The 14,780-nt window shown below is 41.1% G+C and overlaps 1 protein-coding gene across 1 annotated transcript in view; it reads right to left on the bottom strand.

The window, feature by feature from the left end:
* The window catches only part of EPB41L4B (erythrocyte membrane protein band 4.1 like 4B), a 267,526-nt gene that overhangs the window by 82,518 nt on the left and 170,228 nt on the right, over positions 1 to 14,780 (bottom strand). The window lies entirely within an intron of this gene.

Raw genomic sequence — 14,780 nt, 5'->3', positions numbered from 1 at the left:
TCCAGGAATTGATGCAGAGCAAAAGGAACAGAACCAGGAGAACATTGTACACAGAGACCAATTACACCGTGGTACAATTGAATGTAATGAACTTCTCCATTAGTGGCAATGAAATGATCTGAACATCTTGGAGCAATCTATGAGAAAAACCACTATCCACATTTAGAGGAAAAACTGTGGGAGTAGAAACAGAAGAAAACAACTACTTGAATATATGGATCGAAGGGATATGGGTGGGGATGTAGACCCTAAATGAATATCCTAGTTCAAAATCAAAAACATGGAAATAGGTTCTGATCAAGGACACATGTAATAACCAATGAAATTGGGCATTGGCTGCAGGAAGGGTAGGTGGAGGGGAGGGAGGGAAATAATGTGATTATTGTAACCAAGGAATAATGTTCTAAATTGACTAAATAAATTAACTTAAATTTTAAAAAAAGAAAAAGAAAAAAAAAGAAAATGACCCAGAGAAGGAAATGGCAAACTACTCCAGTATCTTTGCCAAGAATACCCCAAATGAGGTCACAAAGAGTTAGACATGACTGAAATGACAGAATAACAAAACCATAAAACAACAACAAAAATCACCAGAGAAGAGAAGAGAAGAGAAGAGAAGAGAAGAGAAGAGAAGAGAAGAGAAGAGAAGAGAAGAGAAGAGAGGAGAAGAGAAGAGAAGAGAAGAGAAGAGAAGAGAGAAGAGAAGAGCATTTGCTGACTGAGCTCAGTCCCATAAGCAGGAATAAGTTGTTAAAATAAGAAATGGGAATTGATGTCTCCCTCCACCTGGCCCCTTCCCCTCTCCCTTCCATCAGCTTCCCTGATGCCTTCCCCATCCCTGACTGCCAGAAAGTGCTAGTTATGGAGGGAGGGTCAGTTCTGAGGAGGGTCTGCCCTTTCACACATCCTGAGCTTTGGAGAATCAGGACTATGAAAGAGACTGTGTATCTGGGAACTCACATCGGGGACTGAATGCTTGCTGCATAGGAGGAATCTTTTCTGGCGTGACTTATCCATCCACCAACTTGGGATGAGAACATTGTCCTGACACTGGTTCTGAGCTCCAGTTCAACCTCTCTGTTGTTGTTTAGTCATTTCCGTTGTGTCTGACTCTTTGAGTCTCTATGTAAGGTTTTCTTGGCAAAGATACTACAGTCTGTTTGCCACTTCCTTCTCCAGTTCACTTTACAGACAAGGAAAAGGAGGCATAAACAATGAAATGACTTGTCCAGGGTCACATAGCTAATAACTGTCTTAGGCCAGATTAGAACTCAAGTCTTCCTGACTCCAAGCCAGTGGTCTATCCACTGTGCCATCTAGTTACCTAAATTTTACTACTAGTTATTTACTGACTCAGATTTCTGGACAGACATCTATGTGCTCCACCTATCACCTACACCCTCAGCTTCTTATCACTTGCAGTGATCACCCACAAAAGCTGGCACCAGTGATCCACATTGACTCGGTGCTCTGTCATCACTGCACTCTGAAGGGTGGAGACCAGAAGCAATCGACTGACCCTTTCCCTTTGCTATGGCAGGCAATCTCCCAGTTTTAATTCCTTTCATTTATGGGATAATAGTAATAATAATTAAGAATCATGTAATGCTTTAAGATGCATAGGATCATATTTGGAAGAGCTCTTAGAGGCCGCTAAGTCCAAGCCACTCATTTTATAGATGGGAAAACTAAGGCATAGAAAAGTTAAGTGACTTGCCCAAGGTCACAACCTACTTAGTAGCAGGATTAGAACACAGGTCTTTCTGTGACTCTAAGTCTGAGACTATCTAAAAAGAATAACATTTGGCCCCTACTATGTGTCAAGCATTATGCTATGTGCTTATATGATCCTCTCAACAACTCTGGGAAGTATTAATATTATCCCCATTTTACAGATGTGGAAATTGGGACAAACAGTTTAAGTGATTTGCCCAGGGTTACAAAACTAGTATAAGTATCTGAGGTCAGAACTGAACTCCAGTCTTCCAAGTCCATGCCTGGTGCTCTATCCACTGCACCAGCTAGGTTCCTCTACACCATGTAGCCATGATGGCTTAGGTGTGGAGCCCAGAAGAAAGGTATGAGAGTGATGGTGTTCCTGGGGGACACAGGGACTGAAGGGGGGGAAGGATGTGAGCTGGGGCTAATGTAAAGAACATTCTTCTAACTTCCAGATACAGGGGGCTCCTAATCCCCTCTCCAGTGATCCTGCACACTTACAATCTTCTGTTGATTCTGGATTGCCCTCTATGATCACCACAGAGAAGCAGCTCGCAGCACCCCAGGTTTCAGGTGAGCCGGGGAGAGGAAGCGCGTTCCTGTTGATGACAGCACTCTAGAGAGAAGCTCTACTGATTTCTCTTTTGGGAATCAGAATTTATTTCCTTCAGATAGACAAGGATTAGCCCTTATGATCTTATCACATTACGTTCCTTTGGCAGAAAATGGAAATAGAGAGGAAACATAAAAAGAGCACCTAAAGGAAGAATAGAACGAATCATCCCTTTAGACTTGTCTATTCAGCCAGTTAGAAAGCTGCATTAAGGGTGCTAATAAGAGTTTTACAAGGGATTGCTTGACTGGCCAAGAAAATGGCAACTAAACAGGCAAATATATAGGAAGGTTCAAGAAAACAGCGAATCTTTGAGCACTGGTCAGAAAGTGAAAAGATTGACATCCAAGTCCATTTCGACTACTTCCGAGCCATACAACCCAGGGCCAGGCACTTTTATTCTCGGAGATTTAGCTATTGTTATTTATTTATTTATTACACAAAGATGAGTTGTTATTATTTGAATTTAGAAGGCTCCCCCCAAACAAAGATGTGTCTAATGTACTTCCTTGATTTCTTAATGGCCTAGGGAACCTGGTATAAGGCAAAAATACTGATGTGAAGTTAAAAATGCCTGGCTTCCAATCCTGTTTATTTATTGAACCTTGTAGCAATCATGTGGTAGAAAGAATACTTGGGACAGCTAGGTGGCCCAGTGGCTAGAGCACCATGCCTGGAGTCAGGAGAACCTGAGTTCAAATCTGACCTCAGACACTTTCCCCTCACTGTGTGAACTGATCCCATTTGCCTAGCCCTTGTCCTTCTGTCTTAAATTTGTTACTAAGAAAGAGAGTACGTGTTTAAAATTAAGTTAAAAAAAAAGAAAAAATTCTTATTGACTTTGGGGTCAGGGTGCCTGGGTTCAGATTCTGTTCTTATTATTTGTTTATTTTTTGCTATCTTTTTGAAGCCCTTACTTTCTGTCTTAGTAATAACTTTAAGAGGGATTAGAAAAGGTTAGACAAACAGGATTAAATGACTTGTCCAGGATCACACAGCTAGGAAGTATCTGAGGCCAGATTTGAACTGAGGTCTCCCTGATTCCAGGCCTGGTGCTCTTAGCTACCTCCAAGTCCCTATTACTTATTGTCTAGCACTTTGATCTTTGCCTTATCTATCTGCAAAATGCGGAGAATGATATTTGCCCCTTCTACCTCATCTGGCTATGGAGAGGAAAAGTCCTCTGTAAAGGGAAAAGAGATTTAGAAATGGGTGCTTTTGCTAGCATTGCACTAGCAATTTTTATTTTTTGTCATTTGGGAGACAGAACAGCTATGATTCTGGGCAAGTTAGAAGTTCTTTGTACCTTACTTTCTTCACTGTAAAATGGGAATGATAAGGCCTTCAGTTCAGCAGAAATGTATTATTTGACGTGTAAAATTTCATGCTAGAGACTGCAGAAACAAAGATGAAAAATCAAACATTCCCTGCCCTCTAAGGGCTTGTACTCTCAGACATTAGGAAAGTGTTTTGGAAACTCTGAAGCGTGACAACAATGTAAGACATTATTTGTTCAACTTTCACTTCCAAGAAGGCCAATGGCATTACAGGGTAATGGACTGACTCGTGAGTAAATTAAATTTAAGTGAGACAGAGTTGCACAAAGCCATCAGCCTTGCTCTCTTTTTCAGAATCATAGAAATCCATTGGCAAGACAAAAGTCATGATGACTGGCGACGGCCCAGCATGCAGTGGAGGACCTTGGCAGCTTTGCTCTAAGTGTGCCACAGTGCCTGTTTTTGTCACCTTCGTGGCCATTGGAACAAATTGTTCTAATCTGCCTATTTTGCTGGGGGAAGTCTGTGCTTACGGTAGATATCCCCCTGACTCACCAATGGGTTGGAGACCCGTTAGTTATTCTCAACCTGGTTTATTTAGTCCATCTGCCAAGGCAGTTTTACTGTGGTGTGGCTGTAGTTTCTTGGACTCATGGGTGAGAGTTGGGTGATGGTTGGACACTAAAAGCAGATGAGTAGCCGTGAAAAAAGGGCTCAGCAAACCCTCACACTGGAGATGCTAGTTTGAACACAATTTACAGGCAAGACCAAATGGTTCTGGCCTGTGATATCTAGCTCAAGGTAGGATCTAATCTAAACAAGCAAGACCAAAAGTGATATCCAGCTCAAGGTAGGATTTTTACTATTCTATTGGCCATCTGTATGCGGCACTGGGAATCCTTTCAGCAAAGAAAAGTAGTGACATACTCCCAGCTTATACTTGGGATGTTGGAATGAAGACCATTTACTGGGCTCTAACCAGGCTCTCTTCCTAGGAAAGCAAATGCTTAGCCACATTATGGTCCCTTGCCCTCTTTGGCCAATAGAGTCTTCTGTAGGTATTCAAATCACACACACACACACACACACACACACACACACACACACACACACACACGCACACCTTTAAAATATATCTGGAACATTGGAAAAATGCCCAGTGTCCAAGGGATGGCAAGCACAATGGAAATTGGCTCTTTTGAAGTATGGGGGTAACTACAGGAACACTAAGTACCCCTGATAAGTTTGACCCCTGTTAGAATAAGAACAAACCTATTCATGCATATGGAAAAGCTTGGAAACTAAGATGCAACAAATGATAGCGAGACAGGAAGTTTGCTTAGATTTTTACAGAATGAATCATAGATTCAGATATTAGAGGAACAAACGAGAAGGAACTTCAGAGGTCAGTCAACTTGTCTAATGCCTGCCAAAATAATACATTTTATAACAATATTGCCAAAATGCAGTCATCCAGGATTCACCTGCAGTGAGCAGCCCAGCCCACTTTGTGACAGCTCTAATTAAAAGAAGAGTCTGTGAATATTGAACTGAAACATCCTTCTCTGGAATTGGAGCTATAATTTATTTATAAAACTCTTACCTTACGTCTTGGAATCAATATTGAGTCTTGGTTTCAAAGTAGAAGAGTGGTAAGGGCTAGGCAATGGGGGTCAAGTGATTTGCCCAGGGTCACACAGCTGGGAAGTATCTGAGGCCAGATTTGAACCCAGGACCTCCCATCTCTAGGCCTGGCTCTCAATCCACTGAGCTACCCAGCTGCTCCCTAGGATCCTTTTTAAGGAGCTAGGTGGCACAGTGATAGAAGACCTGAGTGGAAATGTTTCCTCAGATTCTTATTAGTAGTGTGACCCTGGGGAAATCACTTAACTTTTATATGCTTCAGTTTACTCATCTGAAAAATGGGAATAATAATAGCAATGGTCAATAAGAATTTATACCATGTTCCAGAGGAAGCTAGATGGCATAGAGTCCCAGTCCTACAGTCAGGAAGACTCATCTTCCCTAGTTCAAATCTGGACTCAGACACTTATTAGCTGTGTGATCCTGGGGAAAACACTTAACCTTGTATACCTCAGTTTCTAAATTTGGAAAATGAGCTGGAGAAGAAAATGGCAGACTACTCCCAAACCTTTGACAAGAAAACCCCAAATGGGGTCACAAAGAGTCAGATAGAACCAAAAAACAACTGAACCACAACAAACCATGTGCCAGGCACTGTTCTAAGCACTAGAAACACAAAAGACAGTCCCTGACTTCAAGAAACTAAAAAACTGGGGGAAGAACACAAGCAATAATCACATACAAATGGGCTATGACCAGGATAAAGAAGAAATAATTAGGAAAGGGAAGACACTAGAATTAAGAGGATTTGGGAAAGCACCTTCACAAGTCTGTGAGGATCAAATGAGATAATATTTGTAGATATAGTAGGGAAGAAATACTTATTTTCTTCCTGTTCCACCTTCCCTCATTGAATATGGGGATGGCACTGATATCAAAAGACTAGAAGATTATGCTAAGCAGTTAAAAAAAAAACAACAACCACTCTAACCTTCTGTCTTAGAGTCGATACTAAGTATCTGTTCCAAGGCAGAAGAGCAGTAAGGCCTAGGCAATTGGGGTTAGGTGACTTGCCCAGGGTCACACAGTTAGGAAGTATCTGAGGTCAGATTTGATCCTTTGACCTCCTGTCTTTAAATCTGACTCTCAACTCACAGAGTCACCTAGCTGGCTTCAAAATGATATAAAGCAAATTCTTATAGAAGAAACTTCTTGATATATGTGATTATGTTCATAAAGATCATAATTTGGATACAAATTAGGAACAAGGTGAATGGGAAGCTGTTATCAATAATAACAAAAAGAAAAAACACACTAAATATGTTGCTGCAGTAAATATGATCAGCAGAATTACATTCTTAGTTATAAAGAATATTTTAATGGGTGGAAAATCTACCAACCCTTTGGAAACCAAACTGGAACAGGAATATTTTTTTTTGTAGTTCAGTTGCTCCTTTGAAGATCTTTGGAGATTTGGTTTTAAAACCAGAAGAAAAATGACAATTGATTTTAAGTTATCATCTTCCGACCTAGAGTGGGGGGGAGGAAAGCTATGTTTAATCAGCAGGGGGTGCGGCTAGCCCCTAACATCATTGGGAACCATTAAGCTAAGTAAGACCCGGGCTTTCCCTGGCACTTAGGGTGCTTCCCTATTAAGCAGATATGTAAAAAGGTACCAATCTTTCCACGGTTCTTAGAGACCCTCTAATTCCAGCTAGAAAAATATTGGCCAATAGGATCATAGATTTAGAGTAGAAGAAACCATGAAGGCCATTTAGTCAAACCCATCATTTTCAGATGAGAAAACTGAAGCCCAGAGACTAAGTATCTTGCCCAAGATTACGTGGATAGTTTTGATCCGAGGTAGGATTTAAACCAAGGACTGAAACTAAGTCTGAAGCTAGTATTCTTTCAGTTTTTTTTTAAACCCTTACCTTCCGTCTTGGAGTCAATACTGTGTATTGGCTCCAAGGCAGAAGAGTGGTAAGGGCTAGGCAATGGGGGTCAAGTGACTTGCCCAGGGTCACACAGCTGGGAAATGTCTGAGGCCAGATTTGAACCTAGGACCTCCAGTCTCTAGGCCTGGTTCTCAATCCACTGAGCTACCCAGCTGCCCCCTTTCTTTCAGTTTTTTAAAAATTAAAGTTGAAAATTTTCTCCTCTAGATGATGTCAGTCCAATTTAAAATAACCATTTTCTGACATTTTTTGATCCACGCTTGCTCCCTTCCACCCCCTTCCTTCCCCTAAGAGCTAATATTCATTCTACCGTTGTTCTGCAGATTCATTTGTCTAATGTGGATTTGCCTAATGAGAATTAGCTCTCGGCGTTCAACCTTCTGGCAAAACCCTACTTCTCCTCTGTACTTACTATATTTCATTGTGCCCAAATCATGTGATCTTGGCATAATGGAACTATCTCCCCAAACAGAATAGACTATATATATTTTCTCTCTCTCTCTTATTGTTGTACTCAGAATAGGAATAATAACCATAATTTAAAAAATACATTTAACATCTTTACTGTGGCTACCCTTGAAGATACTTCTAGACCGAGGAAGCCCTGGGATAGTCACAGATTGCTCTGAACCCCAAAGTTCTGTGGCAGACATGGATTAGTTTGTTTAACCCTTAAATGCTACTCCAATAAGAAGGCTAATAAGTGTAGAAAACATAGTAGAGCCCCCAAGTGAGGGTCTTAGAGTGCCAGTTGGGCGAGTCTTTAGAGGAAGACTCAGGAATTCTGGATTTGGGACTCCTCTCCTCATGGTATAGGAGACAGATTCGGGGCTACATTCTCGATGGCCAGAGCTTTTCATTTGGCATCCAACATATGCCTGGCAGAGACGTCTCGTTGCTTCTTGCCACAGCTGACTTGTTGCCTGGGGACTTGGGGTATCAGCAATGGCAAGTCAGATGTGAAGAGAATCTCTCTGCCTTGTTCACCATCTTGTCTCCTTTCTGTCCCCTATCTCCGACCTGGGGTCATTTAGTTCAGGGTTCTGGTGGCCTCGAGGCATGGCACATGCTCACTGACCCTTTCACTGAGCAGCTGAACCTCGATGACCACGTCTCCTTCTCTATTCTATAGTTACAACGGACACGGGGAGGGCTGGAATGAAGATACTTTATGGAGAGTCCAAATTACTGATCAGTATCTTGCACTGTGGGAAGACACTTTTGATGATGCTTGGAGTATATAATATACGAACCCAGAATAATGCTTCTACACTTGCAGAGTAGTACACAAGAACAACTACCCATTTATTCATGCCATTTTTCATTGGGATACAACTAGGAGCTGACCTTATGAATTCTTTAGGATAGGGAACTCCTGGATGAGGAAATTTCCTCTACAAATGCAAGTCGCAGCACCTTTTGCCTTTCTCTGTATCCTCAGCACTTAACACAGTGCATGGCACATAGTAGGTGCATGATAAATGCTTACTGAAGGGCAGCTAGGTGACTCAGTGGAGAGAGTATAAGGTCTGGAGGTCCTGGGTTCAAATCTGACCTCAGATGCTTCCTGGCTTTGAGTAAGTCACTCAACCCTAGTTGCCTAACCCTTTCTACTCTTCTGCCTTGGAACTAATCCTTAGTATCAATTCTAAGAGAGAAGACAAAGGTGGAAGAAAAGAGGAGGAAAAAAAGAAAGGAAAGGAGAGAGAGGAAAGGAAGAAAGTAAGGAAGGAGAGAGGGAGAAAAGGAAGGAAGGAAGGCAGGAAGGAGGGGAAGAAGGAAAGAAGGGAAGAAGGAAGGGAAAAAAGAAGGAAGAGAAGAGGAAAGGAAGTGAGGAAGGAAAGAGGGAGAAAGGGAAGGAAGGAAGGGAAGAAGGAAGGGAAAAAGAAAGGAAGGAAGGAAGAGAAGAGGAAAGGAAGGAAGGCTCTCCAGAATAGTGAGAGGCTGAATGACCTAACCAGTATATGTCAGAGCTGAGACTGAAATCCAGGCCTTCTTGACCGTTATATCAGCTTTCTATATACCATAACATATGGCCATTGATTGTTATTAAATTGCCAAGAAGACAAGGAGGGCACCATGCTTCAAGTTCATCAAGTAATTGAATCAACTACTACATTTCTAGAAATGTACTCTTTTGGTTTGCCATGTATGCACTAAAAGAGAAGGGAAAGATGGAAAGGACAACTGTGAAAGATCACTCATATGGTGGCAGTAATAGATAGGTCATTACGGTTCTATTTTGACATATATCTCAACCCCAAAAGCCAAGCTGACTGAGGTTCAGTGCCGAGAGTTAAGGTTCAATGATCAGGGAAGTTTTGAAAGTAGTAAAAGCCTTGGGGTTGAAAAGTATCAGTTCTCTGGGCTGGTTCCAGATAAAAGAGCTCCTCCCCAGAAAGTTGATTTCTGGCCCTTGAAGCACAAGGCTTATATCATATATAATCATATATAGTTCAGCCACCTAGGCTTTAGAGATCATTTTGTTGTCCAGTCATTTTAGTCACATCTGACTCTTCATGACTGCATTTGGGGTTTTCTTGATCTATACTTCTTAATAGTATTTTATTATTGTATAGTATGTATATTTCCTATACATAGTATAAAATATATATTTTATAGTATTTTATTTATTTTATTATATATATACACATAGTATATATATATTTAAAGTATTTTTCCATGGTTACGTGATTCATGTTCTTTCCCTCCCCTTTTCCCTTCCCACTCCCAGAGCCGACAAGCAATTCCACTGGGTTATCCATGTTGGGGACTTCTTAACAAAGATTCTGGAGTGGTTTGTAATTTCCTTCCTTCTCACTAAACAGAGAAAGAACTGAAGTTAAGTGACTGGCCCAGGGTCACCCAGCTAGTAGTAAGTGTCTGAGGCTGGATTTGAACTCAGGAAGATAAGTCTTCCTGACTCCAGGTCTGGCACTCTATCCACTGGGCCACAGAGCTGCACTTAATGTTACAGACTAAGAAAACAAGGCTCATCCAGAGAGGTCGCTGCTCATGGTTACCCAAAGAATTTCACCCAGCATCGCCTCCCTCTCCCCTTACACCTTCAAGGATAATCAATTCCACGGCCATAATCAGTCAGTCTAGAAACATCAGCCCAGAGGTTCTGGCTCTCCTTGCTTTTACGTGGGGGCAGAAGGCAGCTCTTATTGACAGAGGAACTATAGCCCTTGCTAGGGATGTTTGGAAACTGCTGTAGCCTTTCTATCCCTATTGCTCAACGATGCTGATATCAAGATGGTGGGAAAAGAATCCAAGAAAGAATTTAGCAGAGCCAGGCATGGTATCCATCCGACACTGTGGTGAAGGTAAATATGAAGGAACTATGGCCCCATGCTTGATCTTTTCCTTTAAAAACAGGGCAAAGTGCTGGCTCAGGGCATAGACTCACTGGACAAACAGGCATAGGAACTGGTGGGAGCAGATGAGCTAACCACTGTGGAATCTTGTGGGTTGAAATATTTCAATAGTACTTATGCTATGAATTACCACATGGAAGGAAGAGCTGCAAAATTCATGGGAAGGACTCTGTTACATGTTGTATGCCCAAGAAGCAGGGAGTTTTTGAGAGAGTTTACGGGGGAAATGTTCAGGTCCCTTCTTCCTTTAAACAGATCAATCCCATGGCTTAAAGGGAGCGCTATGGACTATTATTTTAGTTATTGTTCAGTTGTGTCTGACTCTTCATGACCCTGTGGATCACAGCATGCCAATGCTATATGTGGGATTTTCTTGGCAAAGACACTGGAATGACTTTCCATTTCATTCTCCAGTGAATTAAGGTAGAGGTTAAGTGACTTTCCCAGGGTCACGTAATTAATGAGCGTGTGAAGCCAAACCAAATTTGAACTCAGGTCTTCCTGATTCCAGAGCCAGCCCTCTATCCATTGAGTCACCCAACTACCTCCCATTATTTCCACTAGCCACTAACACAAAAGAAATGTAAAGAGAACCATTCAGGTGGCCCATGTACCTCTAAGGTCCACAGTGTAATGAGGGAACTAGTCCCCTTCCCCTGTTTTTAAGGAAAAAGGTTGAACATAGGGCTGTAATGCTGTCATAATTACCTTGTCTTTTGCCATCACCAAGGGGCGGGATGGATACCATTCCTGGTCTGATAAATTTGTTTAAATTAGATTACCTACTTCAAGTGATCACTAGTCAAATTTGGGACAAAGGAAGCTAGAAATCATGACCCAAGGCCAAGTATTATTTATAAGTATAATAAATGTATCAGTTTGTTCAAATACAGCCATTATCAAGGTAGCCGTTGTTGAATGATTGGGGAGGATGAGCAGAAAGCGATCTCCTGAAGGTTTTGTATCCCTAGTGTCAGTAGACATTTCATATGACACTTGTCGAGTAGAATTGGAGACGCCAATGAATAAAACACAAAAGCTAAATGGTACCAAATATCTCAGTTCAGACTTCATCTATCTAATGTTGGAAGTGGCCTTAGGGCTTATCTAATTCAATTCTATAATTTTTACATATTGTGAAACTGTTAAGTCCCAGAGATGGTAAGTCATGGAATGAGTATATAAAATATAATTTCAGAACTGGAGGGAGAATACATACAACTGGGAGATGAAAATAAGACGTAGTATAAAAAATGGCACCTGGGCTGAGTCTTGAAGCAGATACAAGGACACCAAGAGTCAGAGAGAAGGAAGGAGCTCATTGGGGACATGGGGATCTAAGGAATGGAGGAGGAACAGAGGACATGGCTACTGATAGAGACTGAGAATATAATAGAGGCAAATCAAAATGGCCTGGGGTTGTGAACATGGGATGCTGGAATGATGGTGGTTGATTTAACAGAAATGGGAAGTTTGGAGGATGGTTAGGTTTGGGGAGAAGTACAGGGTGACCCCAAAGTCTTAGTGGAATTTTAAGCATTAATAGCTTGAATGGAATGAGTTCCATTTTGGACATATTGAGTTTGAGATGCTTATGGGACATGTAAGGGGAAAATATCTAGCAGGCAATTGGTAGTATGTAGTTCAAGAGAGACATTACAATGAGGAAGAAAGGTTTAGATATCATCTGCATAGAATAACATACTTTCAAGTGTGGAAAGGGATAGAAAAGAAGTCCTAGGACAAAGCCTCGGGGGAAAGTTCACATAATGGCCAGGAAGAGGATACGTAGTAAAGACAATTAAGAAGGACCATAAGAAGAGAACAGATGAGTGGCATCCTAGAAGTCAAGGGTAAAAAATGGATTCAGGTACTGCACCATGTCAGAAATTGCAGAGAGGTCTAGAAAGATGAGTACTAAGAAAAAGCCATTGAATTTAACAATGAAGAAACCACTGGGGAAACCTTGGAGATACAGCTTCAGTTAAGTGGTGAGATAGAAAGAGATTGAGAAGTGAGGGTGAGATTGGGAAATGGATGCTAGGAGTATAGACCAGAGGATACCAGGATTCCAAGTCAGAGGTAAGGAAGGAATTCACTGTGGACATGGGGAATAGTCTGAGCTAAGAAATGGGAGGACTTGGCTACTGATAAGAGATGGGAATACGGTGAAGGCAAATCAAAGATGGGTTGGGGGTTGTGAACATGGGATGCTGGAAGGATGATGATTGATTTAACAGAAACGGGAAATTTGGAGGCCTCCCTAAAGGCCAGAAAACACTCCAATGCAGTGAGACCAGATTAAAGTGTAATTGGTAAACATTTAACAAAATAAATGAATAGTTTATAAATCCTTTTAATACATAGTTTTCTAAGTTAATGGAACCCATATCGCCATTTGTGTTAGTTTTACATCATGGATATGATCCCTTTCTAGGAGCTGTGCTATGAAAGATATTAGGATGAAAGCTTTTAGTGTTAAATGAAAGTTTTATTTGTATTTTTTTTAGAGGAAGGGTGACACCTGGGCACATCTGCTGAGCTACAACAGTTGAGTAGCTCTTTGGTATCCAAAGGAAGCTCAACTTTATAAGATGACCGGTCAGGTGAAGATTATTCCACATCTAAAATTTTTCATGATCATAATTTTTTCTAGTGATGCTAAGATAAAAGTTTCAATCTGTGGGGTAAAAATAGACTCTACATTGAGTGAAAAATAATTTCAATTAAAATCAAATTATTCCATTCCCAATATAAAGGTCCAATGTCAGTCTTTTGGCTAGGGCTTCCTTTGTGATTGCTGATAACAGAGGTTGCCTCTTCACTATCCCAAACTCGACAACTTTCTGCTCCCCAAATTCACCCAGACTTTTGTATCTCGGGACTCTGCTTATCCCATTCTCTCTGCCCCTAATGATCTCCCTTGGCATTTGTAACTGCCCATCTTTAAGGATAACTTCAAACATGCTTGGATTCTTTTCTTCTTAGAATCTCTGTTTCACCATGATCAGGCATTCTTTATTATAAGAGGCCTTTTCTGATCCCTCCAATTGTTAGCATTTCCTAGATTACTTTGTATGTATTTTGCGTTACTTATGTGTTTGTGTTGCTTCTTCCCAATAGAACATAACCTCTTCAAGGGAAGAGACCATTCCCATTTTTGTCTCTGTATTCCCAGCGTTGAACACAGTACCTGGCACATAATGAGCATTTAATAAATGTTTGTTGAATTGAAACACTGCCACAAGGTGGCATAGTGGGATGAGTTGTTGCCTTTGGAGTCAGGAGATCTGGGTTCAAATCCTAATTATGTAATCCTGCGCAAGTTGTTTTTATTTTGTCTCATTTTCTTCAGGGAAATAATACTACTTTGCTATTCCATGGGCTTGTTTAAAAATTTTTTTAAACCCTTACCTTCTGTTTTGGTATCAATCCAAGGACAGAAATGTGGCAAGGATTAGGCAACTGGGGTTAAGGGATTTGCCCAAGGTTACACATCTAGAAAGTGTCTGAGGTCAGATTTGAACCCAGGTCCTCCTGACTCTAGACCTGGTGCTCTATTTACTGTGCTACCTAGCTGCATCCACAGGTTTGTTTTAAGGAAAAAAGCAATGAAATCTTAAAAGCATTATATAAGTGTGCATCATTATCTAAACAGGGCACAAACTCTACTAGCATTTTATACTTTTTACTTTATTATCTTGTTCTTAATAACAACAATGATAATTGGCATTTAAATTGCATTTTAAGGCTTACTAAAATGCTTTATAAAGATTACCTCATTTTATCCTCACAGTATGTGGGGGTAGGTGCTATTACTACCCCCTTTTACAGATGAGGAATCTGAGGCAGAAAGAGGTCAAATGACTCGCCGAGAGCCCCAAAGCTATTGTCTAAGAATCAATGGGAAATCCAGTCTTTCAGAGTCCAACTCTCAAACACGCTACCCTCTCAAGCCCTTAGAAACAAATGGCCCCAAATTTGATCCTGACAAGATAGCAGCGACTCTATTAGGCTTGAGGTAAATAGCATTAAGCCCTATTTTGGCTTCCTGCTGACATTGTGATAGGAAGCAGGACTGCTTAGTTTTTAGGGGGAAGAGGAGGACTGATGCTAAGAAAGCCATAAAATCCATTGATCAGATGAGGGGGCATCATTATCCTCCTCGAACCCAGGATTATAAGTGCCTCTGATTCTTTCCATTTCTTTCCTCCAAGTATCCTAGAAGACACCAAGTCCTTTGGAGTCT

This window comes from Monodelphis domestica, chromosome 7 (assembly GCF_027887165.1).
Source record: "Monodelphis domestica isolate mMonDom1 chromosome 7, mMonDom1.pri, whole genome shotgun sequence".
Lineage (NCBI taxonomy): Eukaryota > Metazoa > Chordata > Mammalia > Didelphimorphia > Didelphidae > Monodelphis > Monodelphis domestica.
Note: the sequence above shows the minus strand (reverse complement) of the source record. Positions and strands in the feature narration are given on the sequence as shown.